Below are 27,041 nucleotides of genomic sequence, written 5' to 3' on the forward strand. Positions count from 1 at the left end.
ATGATGTGATGATTAAATCTTCATTTCTAGTTGTTGTTGACAATTTTCATTCACTTTTCTTCACCGATATGCACTGAAATCGCAAGAACAAGAGTTGTTGAGGATATTGTTGTGTGAGAACTTGATTTGGGAGATAAATCTTGTTTCAGATCTGGAAATGAAGAATTTGACGAGAAACCATATCTACAGAAGAAAAAATCGTCTAGAGAAGAGAGAGAGAGAGAGACAAAATCTAAAAATGAAAGTATCTTCTGATATTCCTCTTGTATAAATACTAAAGGGTATTTTTGGTATTATTAAAATTCGTAATAATTTATTATGGGCCAGATCTGAAAAATTTTGATTTTTTGAGCCTAGCAATATCATTTTTTTAAAGTATGGAGTTGATAGGGGAGGATCCATTTAGTGGGGCTTCTATATGTTGAACCCATATATTAGGGGGTTCTAGTATTTTTCACTACTGAAAATTCAAAAGGTGGTGGTACTGAGTAACTCACTCAGGGTGCTTCATAATTCACAATGTGAAACACTTGTGCCGAAATACTTGTGTTGTTTTCTTTAAATAGTTGTCTAACTGTAAACTGTAATCTAACTTTAATTTGAATTTCAACTTTACTTTTATTTTGCTTTTCTCTCTCTTCTCTGTGAACCAGAGAATGTAAGAACCTTAATTTTGTTTTGTTAATGAAAAGATGATTAACATATTAATATGGTATCATTCGGGTGAAGAGATCTTCTCTTTTATTTTCATTTGATCTTGCTTCCTGCTGATTCTCATCACTCTGTTTCGATCTTGTTTTACGATTTTTCGATTTTACAGATTCGTTTACCATCATCTCTTCTTCAATCTAAGTGGTTCTTCTATTTGTTGATCTCGGTTTTACTTCAATTTCAATCACTAATTTGTTTCTTCGTCAATCTCTCTTTAATTTTTCTCGATCTGTTTCTACTTTGTTTTGATGGAACCTTCAAGGATTTCGTCTTTACCTTTAAATACTATCTCCAATATCATTCCACTCAAACTCAAGGATGATAATTACCTTGTCTGGAAAGCTTTGATCACACCTTTGTTTCGAAAATTTCAAGTTCAGAAGTATCTTGATGGCTCTTTTCCTTGTCTTGTGAAATTCATATCTAGAGTTAATGAAAATCGCAACATAGTGAATCCTCAATACACTGAGTGGGAACAAGATGATTCAACAATTCTTCTATGGATACAATCAACTATCTTCGATTCTGTTATTGGATATGTTGCTGGAGCTACCACATCTCATGAGCTATGGACCAACATTGAACGTCGCTTCTCCAAAGTTTCCACCACTCATGCGATTCAACTTCGTACTCGTCTTCAAACAATTAAACAAGGTACAAACTCAATCTCCACTTTACTTTCCGATCTCAAAAAGATTGAAGATGAATTAGCTGATGCCGGATCTCCAATTTACGATACAGAAATGGTTGTTGCCATTCTATCAGCTTTGTCCAATGATTATGCTTCATTTGCAACCTCGATTCGCATTCGTAATCCACCAGTTAGTAGCACTGAGTTGCATAATCTACTTATCAGTGAAGAATTGGTAATTAATCAGTGTATTGCATCTGATAAGATTGAGAATGAATCCAAAGCGTTTGCCGCCATGAGATCTTCATCATCTTCTTCATCTGGCTATTACCTTGGTGGTAGAGTTCATAATCATCGTGGAGGTCGAGGAGGAAGAGGTTTCTCAAATTTCTTTCACAGAACCAACTATTATTCTCCTCTTGCTGCTACCTCGAATGTCTCCGATGATCGTCCTTGTCAGATATGCATTCAACCTAGTCACAGTGCACTTGAATGCACTCATAGAATGAATTTCACTTATCAAGGTCGTGCACCACCAAAGAACATTCATGCTATGCTTGCTGCAGCTTCAATTCATGATGATGAATCTTACTGGTATGTTGATTCTGGAGCTAACAACCACATTACCTATGATGGTGCTTCACTAGCTCATTATTCTCCTTATGATGGCTCTGAAGTTATTGCAACAGCAAGTGGACAAGGTATGACCATTACATCTTCTGGTAATTCTATTAAAACTGATGGTAATCATACATTCCATCTAGATAACATTCTTGTAGTTCCTAACTCATCTCACAATCTACTATCTGTACACAAATTCACCTATGATAATCACTGTGCCTTAACCTTTGATTCTCATGGCTTTTATGTGAAGGATCTGACCTCGGGGAGGATTCTTTTCCAAGGGTGTTGTTGTTTTGAAAGTGGTAGTAAAAGTTCGTTGCTCGGACTTGTAAAGATTAAAGTTTTCTAAAATAATAAATATATACACAATAATTGTCACAATGGGCGAGAGATACTGGGACTACAGATTCGGCCATTTTTCATTTTCAAGTGGTTCAGAATTTAATTCTAGGCGATTATAGTTCAAAACAAAACAAATATTAACTCTAGTTTATTGCCAAGATAGATTTATAAAATATTACTTGTATTTCTTAAGCATGGCATATCAAAAATCCCTAGGACTAAGCATAAACCATCAAATGAAATCACAAATAATTAATTAAAATCTTAATTCAATTAAAATTGGTGCAAAAAGTAAATATAGAATTAAATAAAATTACCCCAAGTATGAAGTTTGGCCTCCTCCGTCGTCCCAGTGTTGGGTTTTAGCTCATCATAAAAATGCTCTCAAAATAATTATTTATTGCTCAAAAAGTTGTTTACAAATGATAAAAATGAGTAAAACAATTGAACAGAAAAATCGCAACAGAAATAACTGTTGCAAAGGCGCTGTTCAGCTGTTACAAAAAGAACGATAAATGATAACTGTTGTTGTACGAAGAACAACGACCCACGCGTGTGCGTCTTAGACGCTGTTGATAAACGACTGCTTCTGCGAGTCCGTTCTTCGTGTTCTTCATCTTCATCAATGGCAGCAGCAGCAGCAGCAGAGAGAAATCATGGTTCTCGATCTGCAGCGTTCCTTCTCTCCTCCCAACTCTCGACGACCTTCTACTCTACCCCAGAAGTCTTTTTATACTCAACAGGTAGACGAAATCCTTTGCAATAACTCCCAAAAATCTTCCATTACTCGGGCAGTTCATAATATATTTTTTTTCCTTTTTTATTTCGATTACGTATCTGCAGCTGTTAATTTCATGGAAACTCACCTTAATTGTCTTCTACACGGTCCAAAAGTGTGTTAGAGTCCTCCATGCATCATCAGAACACGTTCGAATTCCTCCAAAAATTCTCTCAAACCCGTGATAGACATGAACTGCCCTGTTCCCAACTCGTGAATTTCCTACACGATTCTAGCCAAATTCGATCGGACCCGACACCCAAAATATATTCCTTAGGCTTAATCACATATTCCTGCCAAGTCTCATCCATTTAATCTCCCTATAACACGTTAAAAAAAATTCGATCAAACTTCTGCCAGTTCTCATGCACGTTTTCCCGCCAAAATTCAGTTTTTTGAAATGAAGAAGATGGTGTCCCCCTATCCAAACTGGGGGTGTGAATAGCAATTGGGGTGGAAATAGTAATTTTGGGGTGGAAATAGTAATTTTTCTGGATTCCTCCGGCACATTTCTGGGACGCTTCCGGTGCATTTCGAGGGTGCCTTTAGTACTCTATCCTCGGGTGTAAAACACCACTTTTTGAGCCAATATCGCCGCAAGAGCTTATTTCTCTAAGAATTCCTACAAAGACATAAAAGAACACAATAAATACAAAATTGAGCACTAACAATACATACAATAGAGACATATTAGACACATAAATGCGTCTATCAACACCCCCAAACTTATTATTTGCTAGTCCTCGAGCAAAATTTATTCTTGAAAAATGACCGAGTTAATCTCGGGTGGGTTTATCAGAGGTGTACCCACAAAAACCAATACTCCAGACCCTAGCTATCTACGCAGAACCTTGGAAAGCACTAAAGAACCTCCTTGGTTGGCATACAATTATTGACTCTAAGAGGAAGAACCCTGATGCGAAATTCCAATTGCTGTACACGAGTTTGCACTCAAGCATACTAAAATTCATATAAGTGACAGAGCTCTACTAAGATAGTTTCACGATGGACATCATACTCGGAGTCAGACTAATCACATGAAAAGATTAAGAAGATGGAAAAAGAAAAATGTAGATGGTTGAAAAGTGAACGGTGTTTCCCATATCTGTCTGAAGGCCTCTGCCAAGGTGAACCTAACCTAAATGACTGAGATACCGGTCTGACTAATATTAACACACTGGCATATACAAGGGAACCAGTGGTCAATAACTTAAATCTAGATCAACAAACTGGCAAATACAAGGGAACCAGCAGTTGACTACACATAACAATAACCTTTTTTTTTTTTAACTTAACGGCATGAATAGATCTTTTGGATCCAAGCGCATGCTTCTTGTCAGCAGATTACACGATGTTCCCACGGGTCCTGCATTCCACGCTTCTTAGGCGACGGAAACAGGGAGAACACACGCATATTGCTATCCAAGTGTTAATACTTATTCCGATTGGTCTAACTGGTCCGGTCTTTTTTTTTTTTTTTTTTTTTTTTTTGGTAACTCAGTCACTCTATTTCACCCTAGAAAAGGCAACAACTTGAATCGTGTGCCCCACCAAATCACTTGAAACAAAAGAAAACTAAAAATAGAAAGTGAAAAGGACTCGACGAGATATGGCGAAACTATCATGTTATTTCTAACACCTGAGCTCTGTGCTTTTATGAATAGACTCTATAGATTTTCATCTAGTCAGATTGGTTCCTCAGCTCCTAAAACAAAAATGTTTCCATCCACTTAGATTGGTTAGTGTTATCCTTAATAGGCGTAAATTTCTAGGCTCTGGAGTTTATTTATTGCAACTAAAAAGTTTCTCCCATACCCCCAAACTTAAATCTAACATTGTCCTCAATGTTCTAAAGATGAAACTAAAAGCATGAACAAGGAGAAACTGTTACCATTTGAAGCGAAAGAGTTAAGGAAAGATATTACCGTGTTGCATGAGATTGGGTTACCTCCCAAGAAGTGCTAAGTTTAAAGTCTTCAGCCAGACGTAGGAAAGGTTTAGTCAACTCGAACCGTATAACAGTAGCCGGAATAACTGTGGGTCTTTAAAACCAAAAAGAGCTGACAAAAGGAAACTACAGTGAACCAACGAAATGAACAACACTAGCATGCCCTTACCTAGTTTCCTGATAACTATCGCTAATTTGGTTCAGGTTCAGGTTCTATGAAAGGGTCTAAATAGAATATTTTCATTGGTTGCGTTTCTTCATAGGTTGGATCCAAATTATTAGGTCCTAGAGTCTGGAAAAACTCAAATAAGAACTTGGAATCACAAAGTAATAACCTAAATAATTGCGGATCCTCTAAGTCAATCAGATATGACTTACAAAATTGACCACAGTGAGAATAGTGGTCATTCTTAAGCAAATGTATCGATTCTAATTTCCTAAGGCATTTAGGTTTAGTCTCACAACTTAATATTCGACACATTTGGAATATAAACGTTCCCACAGTTGGAAGAAAACTATTTGGTGGGAAAACAAAGTCAATCTGGGGATCATAGCCTGGGCAAACCACATCAACCAGAGGATGGGTTTCTAACGACTGAACTTCTTCCTGGACATCATTAGGTTCGGGAAAACGAGTATGAAGGTAATCTTGTAAAATGATTGAGGCACATATGTCAAGTCCCAAGTGAGGGACCTTTCTAAGAGTTAAAGGTAAGGCACTAGGAAGGTGATAATCACCCCCAAACTTAGAGTTTTCAGTGTCTCTAGCTAGACTAGTCACAATCTCCCTAATTTCTGGATCATTAGATTCTTGAAAATGGTCAATTGATTCTTCTAAGTTATTATCAGGTGGTGCATCTTTACTCATATTTAAAATCTCTACGAGTTCATGTTCTTCGTCTAAGACTAATGTTTCTAAATCGCTAGACTCTAAAACAATATCCTCAGAATAAACTCGTTCCTCTAGACCATTATCGGCTTCGTAATCCTCGTCTAAAACTGTGGTATCTCTAGTCAAATCCTCGTCCTTTTGAATAGGTGAATAATTATTAAAATTATTTGGATTTGAACAGAAATAACATTATCATTAATAAGGATCAATTGGAGAAACAATTCCTGATACGCCTGCCTACATATTTCAGATTCTTCAATCATCACTATCCTCATCATCATGATACAATTTTGAAAGTTCAAGAATTCTCAACTTTTGTTCCAAACTACATGGTCTATGTTTATAATATTTCTCATAGATCGTAGAGGTGATTCCTCAATAAAGTTGGAGTATCCATATATCGTTCCCACCATATATTCACCAAGATCATTTCCGAAGACGTCGCGTGATAACGAGAATTTCTAGACATATATTCTCGCAATGTCATCGCAGGTGGCGTCTCCTCAAAAGGATTCATCACCGAAGAAATATAAACGACAGAGGGATTCTATACAATCACAAACAAGACCGACTCGACTCCACCAAAGAAAACCTAAATATTTCTAGCAAACAAAAAGCATGATGGCTCCACTTAGATGTTTTTCTAGACCAGCTTCTATCTTCGAAAGGGAATTTGTTTGCAATTTGAGCAAACCCCTAGAATCAATCCGAGTCAAAGTAAGTTGAATTGAGGCGAGGGAAGCTCAGTGGAGCTTTGATACCCAAGGCCTCACCGCTATCACAAGGCGGCGTAGTCACGCATTCAACTCACAGAAACCATCATGAACTTTGGGAGTGTGCTTAAAGAGCAACCAATATTTTTCGAACGAGTTTCCTATTAAGCTCGTTACCCTATCAGTCTCGTTCTATTCTCCGGCAGCGGCGCCATTTTTGTTGTTTGTTTTGAAAGTGGTAGTAAAGTTCGTTGCTCGGACTTGTAAAGATTAAAGTTTTCTAAAATAATAAATATATACACAATAATTGTCACAATGGGCGAGAGATACTGGGGACTAAAGATTCGGCCATTTTTCATTTTCAAGTGGTTCAGAATTTAATTCTAGGCGATTATAGTTCAAAACAAAAACAAATATTAACTCTAGTTTATTGCCAAGATAGATTTATAAAATATTACTTGTATTTCTTAAGCATGGCATATCAAAAATCCCTAGGACTAAGCATAAACCATCAAATGAAATCACAATAATTAATTAAAATCTTATTCAATTAAAATTGGTGCAAAAATAAATATAGAATTAAATAAAATTACCCCAAGATGAAGTTTGGCCTCCTCCGTCGTCCCAGTGTTGGGTTTTAGCTCATCATAAAAATGCTCTCAAAATAATTATTTATTGCTCAAAAAGTTGTTTTACAAATGATAAAAATGAGTAAAACAATTGAACAGAAAAATCGCAACAGAAATAACTGTTGCAAAGGCGCTGTTCAGCTGTTACAAAAAGAACGATAAATGATAACTGTGTTGTATACGAAGAACAACGACCCACGCGTGTGCGTCTTAGACGCTGTTGATAAACGACTGCTTCTTCGAGTCCGTTCTTCGTGTTCTTCATCTCATCAATGGCAGCAGCAGCAGCAGAGAGAAATCATGGTTCTCGATCTGCAGCGTTCCTTCTCTCCTCCCAACTCTCGACGACCTTCTACTCTACCCCCCAGAAGTCTTTTATACTCAACAGGTAGACGAAATCCTTTGCAATAACTCCCAAAAATCTTCCATTACTCGGCAGTTCATAATATATTTTTTTCCTTTTTTATTTCGATTACGTATCTGCAGCTGTTAATTTCATGGAAACTCACCTTAATTGTCTTCTACACGGTCCAAAAGTGTGTTAGAGTCCTCCATGCATCATCAGAACACGTTCGAATTCCTCCAAAATTCTCTCAAACCCGTGATAGAGACATGAACTGCCCTGTTCCCAACTCGTGAATTTCCTACACGATTCTAGCCAAATTCGATCGGACCCGACACCCCCAAAATATATTCCTTAGGCTTAATCACATATTCCTGCCAAGTCTCATCCATTTAATCTCCCTATAACACGTTAAAAAAAATTCGATCAAACTTCTGCCGTTCTCATGCACGTTTTCCCGCCAAAATTCAGTTTTTTGAAATGAAGAAGATGGTGTCCCCCTATCCAACTGGGGGGCGAATAGCAATTGGGGTGGAAATAGTAATTTTGGGGTGGAAATAGTAATTTTTCTGGATTCCTCCGGCACATTTCTGGGACGCTTCCGGTGCATTTCGAGGGTGCCTTTAGTACTCTATCCTCGGGTGTAAAACACCACTTTTTGAGCCAATATCGCGCGCAAGAGCTTATTTCTCTAAGAATTCCTACAAAGACATAAAAGAACACAATAAATACAAAATTGAGCACTAACAATACATACAATAGAGACATATTAGACACATAAATGCGTCTATCAACACCCCCAAACTTATTATTTGCTAGTCCTCGAGCAAAATTTATTCTTGAAAAATGACCGAGTTAATCTCGGGTGGGTTTATCAGAGGTGTACCCACAAAAACCAATACTCCAGACCCTAGCTATCTACGCAGACCTTGGAAAGCACTAAAGAACCTCCTTGGTTGGCATACAATTATTGACTCTAAGAGGAAGAAACCCTGATGCGAAATTCCAATTGTTGTACACGAGTTTGCACTCAAGCATACTAAATTCATATAAGTGACAGAGCTCTACTAAGATAGTTTCACGATGGACATCATACTCGGAGTCAGACTAATCACATGAAAAGATTAAGAAGATGGAAAAAGAAAATGTAGATGGTTGAAAAGTGAACGGTGTTTCCCATATCTGTCTGAAGGCCTCTGCCAAGGTGAACCTAACCTAAATGACTGAGATACCGGTCTGACTATAACACACTGGCATATACAAGGGAACCAGTGGTCAATAACTTAAATCTAGATCAACAAACTGGCAAATACAAGGGAACCAGCAGTTGACTACACATAACAATAACCATTTTTTTTTTTTAACTTAACGGCATGAATAGATCTTTTGGATCCAAGCGCATGCTTCTTGTCAGCAGATTACACGATTGTTCCCACGGGTCCTGCATTCCACGCTTTCTTAGGCGACGGAAACAGGGAGAACACACGCATATTGCTATCCAAGTGTTAATACTTATTCCGATTGGTCTAACTGGTCCGGTCTTTTTTTTTTTTTTTTTTTTTTTTTTTTTTGGTAACTCAGTCACTCATTATTTCACCCTAGAAAAGGCAACAACTTGAATCGTGTGCCCCACCAAATCACTTGAAACAAAAGAAAACTAAAAATAGAAAGTGAAAAGGACTCGACGAGATATGGCGAAACTATCATGTTATTTCTAACACCTGAGCTCTGTGCTTATGAATAGACTCTATAGATGTTTTCATCTAGTCAGATTGGTTCCTCAGCTCCTAAAAAAAAATGTTTCCATCCACTTAGATTGGTTAGTGTTATCCTTAATAGGCGTAAATTTCTAGGCTCTGGAGTTTATTTATTGCAACTAAAAAGTTTCTCCCATACCCCCAAACTTAAATCTAACATTGTCCTCAATGTTCTAAAGATGAAACTAAAAGCATGAACAAGGAGAAACTGTTACCATTTGAAGCGAAAGAGTTAAGGAAAGATATTACCGTGTTGCATGAGATTGGGTTACCTCCCAAGAGTGCTAAGTTTAAAGTCTTCAGCCAGACGTAGGAAAGGTTTAGTCAACTCGAACCGTATAACAGTAGCGGAATAACTGTGGGTCTTTAAAACCAAAAAGAGCTGACAAAAGGAAACTACAGTGAACCAACGAAATGAACAACACTAGCATGCCCCTTACCTAGTTTCCTGATAACTATCGCTAATTGTGGTTCAGGTTCAGGTTCTATGAAAGGGTCTAAATAGAATATTTTCGTTTCGTTCCATAGGTTGGATCCAAATTATTAGGTCCTAGAGTCTGGAAAAACTCAAATAAGAACTTGGAATCACAAAGTAATAACCTAAATAATTGCGGATCCTCTAAGTCAATCAGATATGACTTACAAAATTGACCACAGTGAGAATAGTGGTCATTCTTAAGCAAATGTATCGATTCTAATTTCCTAAGGCATTTAGGTTTAGTCTCACAACTTAATATTCGACACATTTGGAATATAAACGTTCCCACAGTTGGAAGAAAACTATTTGGTGGGAAAACAAAGTCAATCTGGGGATCATAGCCTGGGCAAACCACATCAACCAGAGGATGGGTTTCTAACGACTGAACTTCTTCCTGGACATCATTAGGTTCGGGAAAACGAGTATGAAGGTAATCTTGTAAAATGGTTGAGGCACATATGTCAAGTCCCAAGTGAGGGACCTTTCTAAGAGTTAAAGGTAAGGCACTAGGAAGGTGATAATCACCCCCAAACTTAGAGTTTTCAGTGTCTCTAGCTAGACTAGTCACAATCTCCCTAATTTCTGGATCATTAGATTCTTGAAAATGGTCAATTGATTCTTCTAAGTTATTATCAGGTGGTGCATCTTTACTCATATTTAAAATCTCTACGAGTTCATGTTCTTCGTCTAAGACTAATGTTTCTAAATCGCTAGACTCTAAAACAATATCCTCAGAATAAACTCGTTCCTCTAGACCATTATCGGCTTCGTAATCCTCGTCTAAAACTGTGGTATCTCTAGTCAAATCCTCGTCCTTTTGAATAGGTGAATAATTATTAAAATTATTTGGATTTGAACTAGAAATAACATTATCATTATAAGGATCAATTGGAGAAACAAATTCCTGATTACTCTGCCTACATATTTCAGATTCTTCATCATCACTATCCTCATCATCATGATACAATTTTTGAAATTCAAGAATTCTCAATCTTTGTTCCAAACTACATGGTCTATGTTTATAATATTTCTCATAGATCGTTAGAGGTGATTCCTCAATAAAAGTTGGAGTATCCATATATCGCTTCCCACGCATATATTCACCAAGAGTCATTTCCGAAGACGTCTCTTGATAACGAGAATTTCTAGACATATATTCTCGCAATGTCATCGCAGGTGGCGTCTCCTCAAAAGGATTCATCACCGAAGAAATATAAACTACAGAGGGATTCTATACAATCACAAACAAGACCGACTCGACTCCACCAAAGAAAACCTAAATATTTCTAGCAAACAAAAAGCATGATGGCTCCACTTAGATTTTTTCTAGACCAGCTTCTATCTTTCGAAAGGGAATTCGTTGCAATTTGAGCAAACCCCTCTGGAATCAATCCGAGTCAAAGTAAGTTGAATTGAGGCGAGGGAAGCTCAGTGGAGCTTTGATACCCAAGGCCTCACCGCTATCACAAGGCGGCGCAGTCACGCATTCAACTCACAGAAACCATCATGAACTTTGGAGTGTGCTTAAAGAGCAACCAATATTTTTCGAACGAGTTTCCTATTAAGCTCGTTACCCTATCAGTCTCGTTCTATTCTCCGGCAGCGGCGGCCATTTTGTTGTTGTTTTGAAAGTGGTAGTAAAAGTTCGTTGCTCGGACTTGTAAAGATTAAAGTTTTCTAAAATAATAAATATATACACAATAATTGTCACAATGGGCGAGAGATACTGGGACTAAAGATTCGGCTTTTTCATTTTCAAGTGGTTCAGAATTTAATTCTAGGCGATTATAGTTCAAAACAAAACAAATATTAACTCTAGTTTATTGCCAAGATAGATTTATAAAATATTACTTGTATTTCTTAAGCATGGCATATCAAAAATCCCTAGGACTAAGCATAAACCATCAAATGAAATCACAAATAATTAATTAAAATCTTAATTCAATTAAAATTGGTGCAAAAAGTAATATAGAATTAAATAAAATTACCCCAAGTATGAAGTTTGGCCTCCTCCGTCGTCCCAGTGTTGGGTTTTAGCTCATCATAAAAAATGCTCTCAAAATAATTATTTATTGCTCAAAAAGTTGTTTACAAATGATAAAAATGAGTAAAACAATTGAACAGAAAAATCGCAACAGAAATAACTGTTGCAAAGGCGCTGTTCAGCTGTTACAAAAAGAACGATAAATGATAACTGTTGTTGTACGAAGAACAACGACCCACGCGTGTGCGTCTTAGACGCTGTTGATAAACGACTGCTTCTGCGAGTCCGTTCTTCGTGTTCTTCATCTTCATCAATGGCAGCAGCAGCAGCAGAGAGAAATCATGGTTCTCGATCTGCAGCGTTCCTTCTCTCCTCCCAACTCTCGACGACCTTCTACTCTACCCCAGAAGTCTTTTTATACTCAACAGGTAGACGAAATCCTTTGCAATAACTCCCAAAAATCTTCCATTACTCGGGCAGTTCATAATATATTTTTTTTCCTTTTTTATTTCGATTACGTATCTGCAGCTGTTAATTTCATGGAAACTCACCTTAATTGTCTTCTACACGGTCCAAAAGTGTGTTAGAGTCCTCCATGCATCATCAGAACACGTTCGAATTCCTCCAAAAATTCTCTCAAACCCGTGATAGACATGAACTGCCCTGTTCCCAACTCGTGAATTTCCTACACGATTCTAGCCAAATTCGATCGGACCCGACACCCAAAATATATTCCTTAGGCTTAATCACATATTCCTGCCAAGTCTCATCCATTTAATCTCCCTATAACACGTTAAAAAAATTCGATCAAACTTCTGCCAGTTCTCATGCACGTTTTCCCGCCAAAATTCAGTTTTTTGAAATGAAGAAGATGGTGTCCCCCTATCCAAACTGGGGGTGCGAATAGCAATTGGGGTGGAAATAGTAATTTTGGGGTGGAAATAGTAATTTTTCTGGATTCCTCCGGCACATTTCTGGGACGCTTCCGGTGCATTTCGAGGGTGCCTTTAGTACTCTATCCTCGGGTGTAAAACACCACTTTTTGAGCCAATATCGCCGCAAGAGCTTATTTCTCTAAGAATTCCTACAAAGACATAAAAGAACACAATAAATACAAAATTGAGCACTAACAATACATACAATAGAGACATATTAGACACATAAATGCGTCTATCAACACCCCCAAACTTATTATTTGCTAGTCCTCGAGCAAAATTTATTCTTGAAAAATGACCGAGTTAATCTCGGGTGGGTTTATCAGAGGTGTACCCACAAAAACCAATACTCCAGACCCTAGCTATCTACGCAGAACCTTGGAAAGCACTAAAGAACCTCCTTGGTTGGCATACAATTATTGACTCTAAGAGGAAGAACCCTGATGCGAAATTCCAATTGTTGTACACGAGTTTGCACTCAAGCATACTAAAATTCATATAAGTGACAGAGCTCTACTAAGATAGTTTCACGATGGACATCATACTCGGAGTCAGACTAATCACATGAAAAGATTAAGAAGATGGAAAAAGAAAAATGTAGATGGTTGAAAAGTGAACGGTGTTTCCCATATCTGTCTGAAGGCCTCTGCCAAGGTGAACCTAACCTAAATGACTGAGATACCGGTCTGACTAATATTAACACACTGGCATATACAAGGGAACCAGTGGTCAATAACTTAAATCTAGATCAACAAACTGGCAAATACAAGGGAACCAGCAGTTGACTACACATAACAATAACCATTTTTTTTTTTTAATTTAACGGCATGAATAGATCTTTTGGATCCAAGCGCATGCTTCTTGTCAGCAGATTACACGATAGTTCCCACGGGTCCTGCATTCCACGCTTGCTTAGGCGACGGAAACAGGGAGAACACACGCATATTGCTATCCAAGTGTTAATACTTATTCCGATTGGTCTAACTGGTCCGGTCTTTTTTTTTTTTTTTTTTGGTAACTCAGTCACTCTATTTCACCCTAGCAAAGGTAACAACTTGAATCGTGTGCCCCACCAAATCACTTGAAACAAAAGAAAACTAAAAATAGAAAGTGAAAAGGACTCGACGAGATATGGCGAAACTATCATGTTATTTCTAACACCTGAGCTCTGTGCTTTTATGAATAGACTCTATAGATGTTTCCATCTAGTCAGATTGGTTCCTCAGCTCCTAAAACAAAAATGTTTCCATCCACTTAGATTGGTTAGTGTTATCCTTAATAGGCGTAAATTTCTAGGCTCTGGAGTTTATTTATTGCAACTAAAAAGTTTCTCCCATACCCCCAAACTTAAATCTAACATTGTCCTCAATGTTCTAAAGATGAAACTAAAAGCATGAACAAGGAGAAACTGTTACCATTTGAAGCGAAAGAGTTAAGGAAAGATATTACCGTGTTGCATGAGATTGGGTTACCTCCCAAGAAGTGCTAAGTTTAAAGTCTTCAGCCAGACGTAGGAAAGGTTTAGTCAACTCGAACCGTATAACAGTAGCCGGAATAACTGTGGGTCTTTAAAACCAAAAAGAGCTGACAAAAGGAAACTACAGTGAACCAACGAAATGAACAACACTAGCATGCCCTTACCTAGTTTCCTGATAACTATCGCTAATTTTGGTTCAGGTTCAGGTTCTATGAAAGGGTCTAAATAGAATATTTTCATTGGTTGCGTTTCTTCATAGGTTGGATCCAAATTATTAGGTCCTAGAGTCTGGAAAAACTCAAATAAGAACTTGGAATCACAAAGTAATAACCTAAATAATTGCGGATCCTCTAAGTCAATCAGATATGACTTACAAAATTGACCACAGTGAGAATAGTGGTCATTCTTAAGCAAATGTATCGATTCTAATTTCCTAAGGCATTTAGGTTTAGTCTCACAACTTAATATTCGACACATTTGGAATATAAACGTTCCCACAGTTGGAAGAAAACTATTTGGTGGGAAAACAAAGTCAATCTGGGGATCATAGCCTGGGCAAACCACATCAACCAGAGGATGGGTTTCTAACGACTGAACTTCTTCCTGGACATCATTAGGTTCGGGAAAACGAGTATGAAGGTAATCTTGTAAAATGATTGAGGCACATATGTCAAGTCCCAAGTGAGGGACCTTTCTAAGAGTTAAAGGTAAGGCACTAGGAAGGTGATAATCACCCCCAAACTTAGAGTTTTCAGTGTCTCTAGCTAGACTAGTCACAATCTCCCTAATTTCTGGATCATTAGATTCTTGAAAATGGTCAATTGATTCTTCTAAGTTATTATCAGGTGGTGCATCTTTACTCATATTTAAAATCTCTACGAGTTCATGTTCTTCGTCTAAGACTAATGTTTCTAAATCGCTAGACTCTAAAACAATATCCTCAGAATAAACTCGTTCCTCTAGACCATTATCGGCTTCGTAATCCTCGTCTAAAACTGTGGTATCTCTAGTCAAATCCTCGTCCTTTTGAATAGGTGAATAATTATTAAAATTATTTGGATTTGAACTAGAAATAACATTATCATTATAAGGATCAATTGGAGAAACAAATTCCTGATTACTCTGCCTACATATTTCAGATTCTTCATCATCACTATCCTCATCATCATGATACAATTTTTGAAATTCAAGAATTCTCAATCTTTGTTCCAAACTACATGGTCTATGTTTATAATATTTCTCATAGATCGTTAGAGGTGATTCCTCAATAAAAGTTGGAGTATCCATATATCGCTTCCCACGCATATATTCACCAAGAGTCATTTCCGAAGACGTCTCTTGATAACGAGAATTTCTAGACATATATTCTCGCAATGTCATCGCAGGTGGCGTCTCCTCAAAAGGATTCATCACCGAAGAAATATAAACTACAGAGGGATTCTATACAATCACAAACAAGACCGACTCGACTCCACCAAAGAAAACCTAAATATTTCTAGCAAACAAAAAGCATGATGGCTCCACTTAGATTTTTTCTAGACCAGCTTCTATCTTTCGAAAGGGAATTTGTTGCAATTTGAGCAAACCCCTCTAGAATCAATCCGAGTCAAAGTAAGTTGAATTGAGGCGAGGGAAGCTCAGTGGAGCTTTGATACCCAAGGCCTCACCGCTATCACAAGGCGGCGTAGTCACGCATTCAACTCACAGAAACCATCATGAACTTTGGAGTGTGCTTAAAGAGCAACCAATATTTTTCGAACGAGTTTCCTATTAAGCTCGTTACCCTATCAGTCTCGTTCTATTCTCCGGCAGCGGCGCCATTTTGTTGTTGTTTTGAAAGTGGTAGTAAAAGTTCGTTGCTCGGACTTGTAAAGATTAAAGTTTTCTAAAATAATAAATATATACACAATAATTGTCACAATGGGCGAGAGATACTGGGACTAAAGATTCGGCCATTTTTCATTTTCAAGTGGTTCAGAATTTAATTCTAGGCGATTATAGTTCAAAACAAAACAAATATTAACTCTAGTTTATTGCCAAGATAGATTTATAAAATATTACTTGTATTTCTTAAGCATGGCATATCAAAAATCCCTAGGACTAAGCATAAACCATCAAATGAAATCACAAATAATTAATTAAAATCTTAATTCAATTAAAATTGGTGCAAAAAGTTAATATAGAATTAAATAAAATTACCCCAAGTATGAAGTTTGGCCTCCTCCGTCGTCCCAGTGTTGGGTTTTAGCTCATCATAGTAAAAATTCTCTCAAAATAATTATTTATTGCTCAAAAAGTTGTTTACAAATGATAAAAATGAGTAAAACAATTGAACAGAAAAATCGCAACAGAAATAACTGTTGCAAAGGCGCTGTTCAGCTGTTACAAAAAGAACGATAAATGATAACTGTTGTTGTACGAAGAACAACGACCCACGCGTGTGCGTCTTAGACGCTGTTGATAAACGACTGCTTCTGCGAGTCCGTTCTTCGTGTTCTTCATCTTCATCAATGGCAGCAGCAGCAGCAGAGAGAAATCATGGTTCTCGATCTGCAGCGTTCCTTCTCTCCTCCCAACTCTCGACGACCTTCTACTCTACCCCAGAAGTCTTTTTATACTCAACAGGTAGACGAAATCCTTTGCAATAACTCCCAAAAATCTTCCATTACTCGGGCAGTTCATAATATAATTTTTTTCCTTTTTTATTTCGATTACGTATCTGCAGCTGTTAATTTCATGGAAACTCACCTTAATTTTCTTCTACACGGTCCAAAAGTGTGTTAGAGTCCTCCATGCATCATCAGAACACGTTCGAATTCCTCCAAAAATTCTCTCAAACCCGTGACAGACATGAACTGCCCTGTTCCCAACTCGTGAATTTCCTAGACGATTCTAGCCAAATTCGATCGGACCCGACACCCAAAATATATTCCTTAGGCTTAATCACATATTCCTTCCAAGTCTCATCCATTTAATCTCCCTATAACACGTTAAAAAAAATTCGGTCAAACTTCTGCCAGTTCTCATGCACGTTTTCCCGCCAAAATTCAGTTTTTTGAAATGAAGAAGATGGTGTCCCCCTATCCAAACTGGGGGTGCGAATAGCAATTGGGGTGGAAATAGTAATTTTGGGGTGGAAATAGTAATTTTTCTGGATTCCTCCGGCACATTTCTGGGACGCTTCCGGTGCATTTCGAGGGTGCCTTTAGTACTCTATCCTCGGGTGTAAAACACCACTTTTTGAGCCAATATCGCCGCAAGAGCTTATTTCTCTAAGAATTCCTACAAAGACATGAAAGAACACAATAAATACAAAATTGAGCACTAACAATACATACAATAGAGACATATTAGACACATAAATGTGTCTATCAAAGGGCCTCATAAAAATGGCATATATCCAATTCACTTCACCAACCACATCAACAACCACACCCCTACAGCTGCATCACCTACAACATTCTCCAGCATACTTTCTACAAGTGATCTTCTCCACAAACGCCTAGGCCATCCCTCTTTCCAGACTCTACAACATGTTTGCAAGTCTGCTAATATCAATAATATTGCTAAAAAACATGTGTTTTGCAATGATTGTAATCTAGGTAGAATTCAAAAACTACCTTTCCAAATGTCTTGTAACAATGGTAGTAAACCTCTAGAGTTACTGCACATTGACCTTTGGGGTCCTTGCCATACTGCTTCGGTTAGTGGTTGTTATTATTATGCCAATGTAATTGATGACTACTCAAAATATTGTTGGATTTTCACTATGGCTAATAAATCTGATTTTAAAAACTTGTTCATTACTTTTGCTGCTCAAATAGAAAATCTTCTTTCTTGTAAGCTTGTAAGATCAAAGTTCTTCGAACAGATGGTGGAGGTGAATTTTTACACTCACTTTTTCAATCCTTTTTAGCTACAAAAGGCATTTTTCATGAATTCACCTGTCCACATACACCTGAGCAAAATGGTGTAGCTGAAACTAAGCATAAACATCTTCTTAATGTTGCAAGAACTTTGCTTATTCAGTCCTATCTGCCAACAAAATATTGGGCTGAAGCCATTCATACTGCCAACTACTCTATTAACAGGCTTCCTACTAAATCTCTTAAATTTGTATCTCCTTTTAAAACTCTATTTCATAAATCTCCAAACTACCATTTTCTTAAAGTTTTTGGGTGTTCTTGCTTTCCTTGGCTCAAACCTTACACCACTACTAAGCTGCAACCAAGGAGCAAACACTGCATCTTTTTAGGTTATAATCTCAATCAAAAGGGATATAGATGTTTAGACCCCACTACAGGAAGAATTTACATTTCCAGACATGCCTTGTTCAATGAACAATCTTTTCCTTACACCTCTTTATTTCCATCTGCATCTCCCACTGTGTCTCATCTTGCTTCCATTCCAGTTGCTCCTTCTTCAAGACATTTTGGCTATGATTTTCCATTCTTTCCTGAAGACTCAGCTCCTACTTCCTCTTATCCTCCTGCTACCTCCAATGCTCATAGTATGATCACCAGGGGTAAACATGGAATTTTTAAGCCTAAAACTCTACTAGCTACATCACACAAGTTTCCTGATGCATTACTTGTTGATTCTTCTCAACCAGTTCCAACTTGTTTTTCTCAAGCTATTAAGATTCCTAAATAGAGAACTGCTTTATCAAATGAACATGGAGCTCTTATGGAGGAAGGTACTTGGTCCTTAGAACCACCTGTTCCAGGTCAAAATTTGGTGGGGTGTAAACGGGTATTTAGAATTAAATACAAGGCAGATGGAACAATTGATAAATATAAAGCAAGGCTTGTGTCTAAAGGCTATCATCAGCAATTTGGCATTGACTTTGCAGAGACATTCAACCCTGTAGCTAAGCCTACTACCATCAGACTTATCTTATCTCTTGCTGTTAATTTTGATTGGATTATCTCTCAACTTGATATCTCCAATACCTTCCTTCATGGAAACTTAGAGGAACCAGTTTACATGGAACAACCACCTGGGTTTAAGGATGAAGAGCATCCTCATTATGTATGCAAGTTGCACAAATCCATCTATGGACTGAAACAAGCTCCTAGAGCTTGGTATGCAAGATTATCCAATGTCTTTCTTTCTATGGGGTTTGTGTCTTCCTTTGCAGATACCTCATTATTTGTTCAGAAAGTGGGTAAAAGACTAACTGTAGCCCTTGTATATGTTGATGACAATTTAGTCACTGGGAATGAGGTGCTTATATCTCTGCATTTATTTCTAAACTGAATAATCACTTTCCTGTTAAAGATCTTGGATCTCTTCACTATTTTCTTGGTCTTGAGATACAAAGAAGCTCAACTGGTATATTTCTTTCTCAGTCCAAGTATATTTTGGATCTTCTCAATAAGACAAATATGGTTGGTTGTAAGCCCTGCACCTCTCCTGTAGCTGCAAATGTTCATCTCACTGCTGAAGGACCTTTGCTGCCAGATCCTTCCATCTACAGATCTCTTGTTGGTGCACTTCATTATTTAACTTGGAGCAGACCTGAAATTTCTTTTGCAGTACAACAAGTTTGTCAATTTATGTCTCAACCAACTACTTTTCATCTAGAAGTTGCTCTTAGAATTGTCAGATATCTTAAGGGCACTATTGATCTTGGTGTTTGCTTTACAAAAGGTCCCATGACACTTCATGGTTACCCAGATGTTGTCTGGGCTGGACCTGTAACTAACAACAGATCTATTGGAGGTTTATGCATTTATTTTGGTTCAAATCCAATTTCTTGGTCAGCCAAGAAACAAGCTATTGTCTCTAGATCCTCCACAGAATCAGAGTATAGGGCTTTGGCAATTGCTGCTGCAGAATCAGTTTGGATTTGTTAGCTATTAAAAGATCTGCATTTCCCTCTCACTACCTCTCCCAGAATTGGTTGTGATAATGTCAGTACTATTTCTCTTGCTTCTAATCCATCCATGAACACCAGAATGAAGAGTTTAAGGGTTGATTTTCATTATGTCAGAGAACTTGTCAAGCTCAAAACTTTGCAGGTTTACTATGTAGCCACTTTGGATCAAACTGCTGACATTTTTACAAAGGGTTTCCATGGTCCAAGGTTCAAGTTCTTAAGATCCAAGTTGAAGGTTTCCTCTCCTCTCACCTCAAACTTGAGGGGGGTGATGGCATATCTACTATTACAGCTTTACAAGAGTGTGCAAAGACTGAAAATTCAAAAGGTGGTGGTACTGAGTAACTCACTCAGGGTGCTTCATAATTCACAATGTCTGTGTGAAACACTTGTGTTGTTTTCTTTAAATAGCTGTCTACCTGTAAACTGTAATCTAACTTTAATTTGAATTTCAACTTTACTTTTATTTTGCTTTTATCTCTCTCTTCTCTGTGAATCAGAGAATGTAAGAACCCTAATTTTGTTTTGTTAATGAAGAGATGATTAACAATATTACTAGTCTTCATCATCCAGATTATTCAATGACGTTGTTTTCTTCATCATCCGGCTTATTCAATGACGCCTCTTGAGTGATTGGGCACATGAAGGAGATGGGGAGAGAGAGAGGAAGATATACGGATGTATCTTGGGGTAGTCGGAGGATGAGGATGGTGTGGAGTTGGTGTAATGACGCGGTGGTGGTGGTGCGAAGCTTTTCTGTATCAAGTTAACTGATCGGATATTGTTCCTCGGAACTGATGGTAGTGAAGCAGTCATGGTCAGGGAGTTGTTGAGCGGATAATGGAAAATGAGAGTCGAGAGGTGAGTTGAGCGCTGAAAGCAAGGAAGGGCGAGACAAGAGAAATGTAAAGTGAGAATCAGGGTGGACGAGTCTTGCTGGGAGAGAAACTAAACCTCTCACACTGTGGCCGCAGTGTTGATAGGGTAAAAGTGGGAAAGAGAATCTAGTTCAAGCCACAGCAAGCCCAGCCCCCTTAAAGGTGAAGAGAGAGAATTGGTAAGTTCAGAATGAATTCCTAAAGGTTTTACCTATATCCCATCCCCACTTTCCCTAAATCTCATCCCAACTATCCAAATCAAATTTTGTATAACTCAATTTAAACTGGGTGAACAAAACTCACTCAAATATTCTTTAATCTCCATGATTAACCAGAATTTTTACCACCGCCTCCAAATTAATTTGGTTTGAAAATTAGTTTGCACATCAATCTTAATTAGTTTTGAGTTTGAATACCAAAACCTATTTACCGGAGGACAACTGCAGACAAATTCCACTAATATAAGATTATTAGATTGAGTTATTTGAATCCAAATCCAATCAAAACCTTGAATAGCCCCTTTTGTGATTGTACGGTAGTTTTTGGGTTTCTTACATTTGGTGCCCAACCTTCGTTAAACCATGTTCATGGAACATTATTGGATGTCGATAATACATATTGGCAGCGACATGATGCTACCATCGTGTTAAACAGGTTAAAGTAATGATAAAGATAGGCTAGGGTTTGAGAGAAGAAAAAGGAGGACGGCAGACGGCGGTTTAGCGAAGAAGACGGTTACCTATAAATTATGATAGGGTATGTTTTGTATACCCACCTTAAAAGGAGTTATATAAAATTGATTTGGATAACGAGGATGGGATTTAGGGAAAGTGGGGATAGGAAATAGATAAAACCTTCCTAAATACCCTTTCTCCCCTTTTATAATAATCTCTCATCCTCCTCTTATGGATAAGCAAGCACCCATAAGATCAATATATTATGAAACTACCATTTCCTTTCCTTTAAGTTATTAGTAAACCCTAAGAGGATTTCTTTCTTCCTTGGACCAAATCCCAACTAGACTAACATGCTCTTTTATGGATAGAGCTATCCCGACCTTGCGGGTTAGGTCTAGTCCCCAAGTCTCTATATCCTATAAGGAATCCCTAATAGGTTAAGGGGATTCCTTTTCTAAGGATAATTATTTTCATGTATCAACAAGGTCCAGTTATCTTTTATCTTGATAACTTGAGTATCTTGATCTTGTTTGATTGTTGATTTATCACTTGAACAAGATAGATAGAAATCACTAAGTTCTCTTCGTCTCAACTTTGTGAATCCAAAAGGTTTATACTTGTGAGCTGAATAATAATCTAGGCTGCACTTCGGGTTGCATAAGTCCGGATTTTGAGGATAGCCAGACTTTTGTCAAGTTGTTGTCGATTTCCATCACCTTGATCCTATATTTGATCTGATCATCTATTTCGATTGTAATTCAAGAAATCAATTATAAGCTTATTATGTTGGGAGACAGATTTGGTTTAAAGTCTTCAATTGAGTTGAAGCAAATCTCATTAGTTGGTGGGACTCCATCTAAGGGAATCAATTGCGCAGAGTCCTACTAGGATTCAAGAGGCGTAAGGAGCACGATTGTACCTTAATCGGTGGATTTCCTTTTTGGTGTCAAATACATTCCAGACCGAAGTTAATTGGTAGTAGACTAGTGTCTGTAGCGGCTTAATACAGTTTGGTGTTCAATCTGGATTAGGTCCCGGGGTTTTTCTGCATTTGCAGTTTCCTCGTTAACAAAATTTCTGGTGTATGTGTTATTTATTTTTCCTCATTATATTGTTTATCTTTATAATTGAAATATCACAGGTTGTGCGTTAATCAATCAGAGTAGAGACGTCCGACCTAGTTTGTTGGATACGACTTGATTGATCCTTGGACATTGGTCTTTGGTATTGTTAGAGCATGGATCGGTTGAACCCACCAAGCGTTGGTATGTCAAGTTTGGTTGTCATTTTAGTGAATCAAAACTCATGTTAAGAGTCGCTTGATTATGTACTAGAGTCAACTTCGTATAGGTCAGCTTAAAAGTATCAGGATATGAGACATTACAAGTATTGCGAAGTCTTGAAGATGTGAAGAAGAAGGATCTACAACGAAAACAATCATCCTTCCACTTGAGGTTAGTGATATTTGACTTGAACTTTTTCATTCCCTAACGTATCTTCCAAGTCGTGCGTATTGAAAACATAACTGCGAAGCATATTTGAACTCTAGATAGACATAGTACTAAGGAATAAAATACGAGGTTTATTGGTTAACCATTAAACTTTGTAGATAAGACATCGCCATAATCATTTGAATGCTATTGTGATTATGTATGGGTATGAGGTGAGGATTTCATCCTAGGGAACAATGTTTACATGTGTTCTAAGGAAGTAAGTTCATAAACTTATTTTTGAACCAAAAAGGAAATTTCCAGGTGTTATTGGTTTTGTTATTCATTTCATATCTTATGAACAACCAATATGTGTGATTGAGTATAACCGCTCACAACTTGTTTGTGTTCTTGGTAGAACTATTCACAAAGGCCTGACTTATGTATTGATATGAGTTTTATTAGTGAAACCGATCTTAAGTAATCACCTGAGATGGTATGATTGGGTTTGTGTTTTGTATGACCAATTATGGGAAAGGGGAACCGATCCTAGTAAGAGGTGCAGTACATCACAAAGGGGAACCGATCCTTGTATGAGGTGCAGCAGAGTTTATAGCAGAAAGGGGAACCGATCTTATGGACATGTGCAACACGTTTTTAGGCAAAGGGGAACTGATCCTATGGACATGTGCAACACATATAAGTTAGATACCATATATATGTGGGGAACCGATCCTAGTACCTAGTCAACCGAATTTTGGAAAACTAGTGTGACTATGCATAGTACTCACATGGAGGTAGAACCGAAACTTGTTTTGGTAGAACCGTTAAACCCATGATTGTGATTGAATGTTGGTTTGATCAATCACATAGTTCTTGAAAGTCAGACGAACCAATTCTAAACTTGTTTGGAAGTGTGGCAAATCGGTTTCAAGGTTGTAAGTGTGAAAGAGAACTTACAAAGTAAGGATGTCGACATACTTTGAACATGTGCTGTGAATGTTTATTTCTTTAATTGTTCAAAGATATTCCTTAACGGCTAACGGAAGAGAATCCCATGATCGAAACATAAGTAAGTTAAGAATCTTTTAATTAAGGTTATTAATTTCATTTTGTAGGGAAATTCCAGAATTAGTAAGGTGCATTTACTAATTAGATTTTCCGAGAGATTTCGATCATTATTTTTGGACAGAGCATTTCTAGGAATTATGAAAACCGAATTTGTGCTTTGATGAATATCTTGAGAATATTTTCGGTTTTGGAAATTCCTTGGTGTCCAAACTTCCTTGTCTATAAATACTTGAAGTTTGCCTTTCTAGCAAACTAATCCTTCGTAACAACAGACTTCCTCTTTTGTTGTTGTTACTGGTGTAGCCGCCTATCCGGAGAGGAGAGTAACCTAATTAGGCGAAATCTCTTATGGCCGCTCAGTTAAAAGTCTTCTTTGGTATTGAGAAGCTCTAGCATGTACCGTTGGTGGGAAACTAGATAATTGTGGTTTATCTTTTGTTTTCATTGATTTGATTGACTAACGGTGGTTGAAATCTGATTGCACCTAGTTTATTTATTCTTGAGAATCTTCTCTTCTGATATAAGATTCACTCAAACTAGTTCAGAGTTTCGACAAGGATCTTTAGACTGTTGTTAGTTCTAAAGACGATCTTGTGATAATCCATTGTTAACAGACTCTGTTCTGTGCGTGATTGATCACAAGAGATTCAAGTGATTGTGTGCAGGTTTTTATTGAAGATTTAAGAAGATTTGAAGACAAAGAAGATATTGAAGATCTGACTTGAGTTTTATAATCTTTGGTGTGCACAATACTTGTTTTGGTAAAAGAGGATCCAATTAATAATCCGTTTATCCTTGTGGTAGATTGGATTGATTAATTGAGTAGATCGGCATCAACACAATTCTTTGGATTAAGAGTGTTGTTGGCTTAATCTTAAACGATTACTTCGGTAATTGAACATAAGATAGATCTAAGGACCTGACGAAGGAGTTTATGTTAAGATAAACGGAAGAGCCTTTGTTTGACTCATATCACTTGGTTGAATAGAGTTGATACCAAACAGATTTCTTGTTCCTTTACTGTTTGGAATACGAACCAAAGGAATTATTCCAAGTACGTGAGTTATTTATAAGTTGGAGGCGTAGGAATACAGACGGAACTAGGTGAACTATAGGTTTAGTTGTTTGGTCTCAACTATACGAAGTTGGTGCAATTTTGTGTAGCGGCTTAATCCTGAGAGTATTCAATTCTGGATAAGGTCCCGGGGTTTTTCTGCATTTGCGGTTTCCTCGTTAAAAAAATCATGTTGTGTCATTTACTTTTATTTTCCGCATTATAATTGTTTTATTATAATTAAAGTAAATTACACAAACGTTAATTCCTATTTATTTGATAAGAAATCTTATTGTGTTTGGTTAAGTCTGAACCTTTGTATCAAGTAAACATACTTCGTTGTTGTATTGTCTCGATATCGTATCCATAGACAATCACACGAAGTGTGAACCAATTAGTTGTTGTCTCGACTCTGTCCATAGACAATCACTTTCAGAGAAAGGACTTATAGGTAGGAAAAGTTTTAGCTTGAGGTGTATTTGGGTCCCCTCGCCTTTTCAATTGGTATCAGAGCATGCAAACACGAAAATATCTAACAATCTGTGTTTGGTGCGATCCAACCTATAAGAATTGAATCTAATGTCTAACTCAGTTAACGCAGTGGCTGGATTTGACTACTTTATAAGATCATGGTGGAAATCACGTATGAAGTATGTAATACTCTTATTCCTAAACATGTTAGGAATTATGCTTATGTATGTCTTGAGTGACTTACATGATCCTTTGGTTATCATAGGATTCTATACCATTATGGTAAGTAACAATGGTACAATGGCCTATGAGGCATGTCGTATCTTGAAAATGCATGAGATTCTGCTTAAGATTTTTATGAACATCGGATATTGTTTTCCAGCAAAATGAGGAATCTTAAATATATTTTGGATGGCCTACCAAAGTATACGCATGTACATTTTCAGATCAACGACTGTCAATGTTCTGCTCTCTAGGATGCGTTTTTGGAAAATATGTATTCCTACAAGGAATAAGTTTTCAGTTAATAATTTTATTAACAATGGATTGCTTCATGCACCTCACAACTGTTTTACTGAAGCAAGTGATCTTTTGAAATTTTATATGGTTTATGATTCTGATGGTATTTTTAACAAATATCATATTTTGTTCAATTTTTCCTCTGCATACTCTAGTAGATTCTTGAATGAATCTCAAGTGATATTATCACATTCTGGTAATAAAAGAGTACACAGACTATTGGAAAAAAACATGGAATCAACCCGAAATAAAGATCCAGTCCATAGAAAAACGGTTTTCCGAAAGAAATACCTAGATACAAAATCGGAATTGTTTCCCCACAAGCCACAGTTTCCGATTTTGAGTGTTTTTCCTAAAACTAGTTATTTTCGGTTTTTTATTTCAAGTCTTCCTATAAAAGATAATCTCTTGCTATGTGTTCAAACATATTAGGGAAGATTGGTCAAAACCGTAACTAGGGTTTTTCATATTTTCGCAAGTATGGGAAAAAGGAAAACAAGAGAAGAAATCTCCGAATTAGACAAGTTTGTCTTGAATCCTATCATCCCTCCCAGGGAAGTTCAGAAAATCAAGTTTCCTCACTTGATCAAAGAAAAGCATGCTCTTACGAACTTCGTAGATAACACTTGTTTTGAAAGGTATCAAGCTTTGAAGGAAGTAAACTTCACTGAAGAGAAGAAATTCGATCCAGAAGTTTCAGAAACCAATTATGTGAAGTTTGTTCAAGACCGAACCTGGGGAAATATGTTCGAATTTGAAAAATATTCACCTGACATAGTAAGAATTTTTATGGTAATATTCACAATATTAATCATGAA

The sequence above is a fragment of the Papaver somniferum genome, chromosome 7 (assembly GCF_003573695.1).
Source record: "Papaver somniferum cultivar HN1 chromosome 7, ASM357369v1, whole genome shotgun sequence".
In the NCBI taxonomy this organism is placed as follows: domain Eukaryota; kingdom Viridiplantae; phylum Streptophyta; class Magnoliopsida; order Ranunculales; family Papaveraceae; genus Papaver; species Papaver somniferum.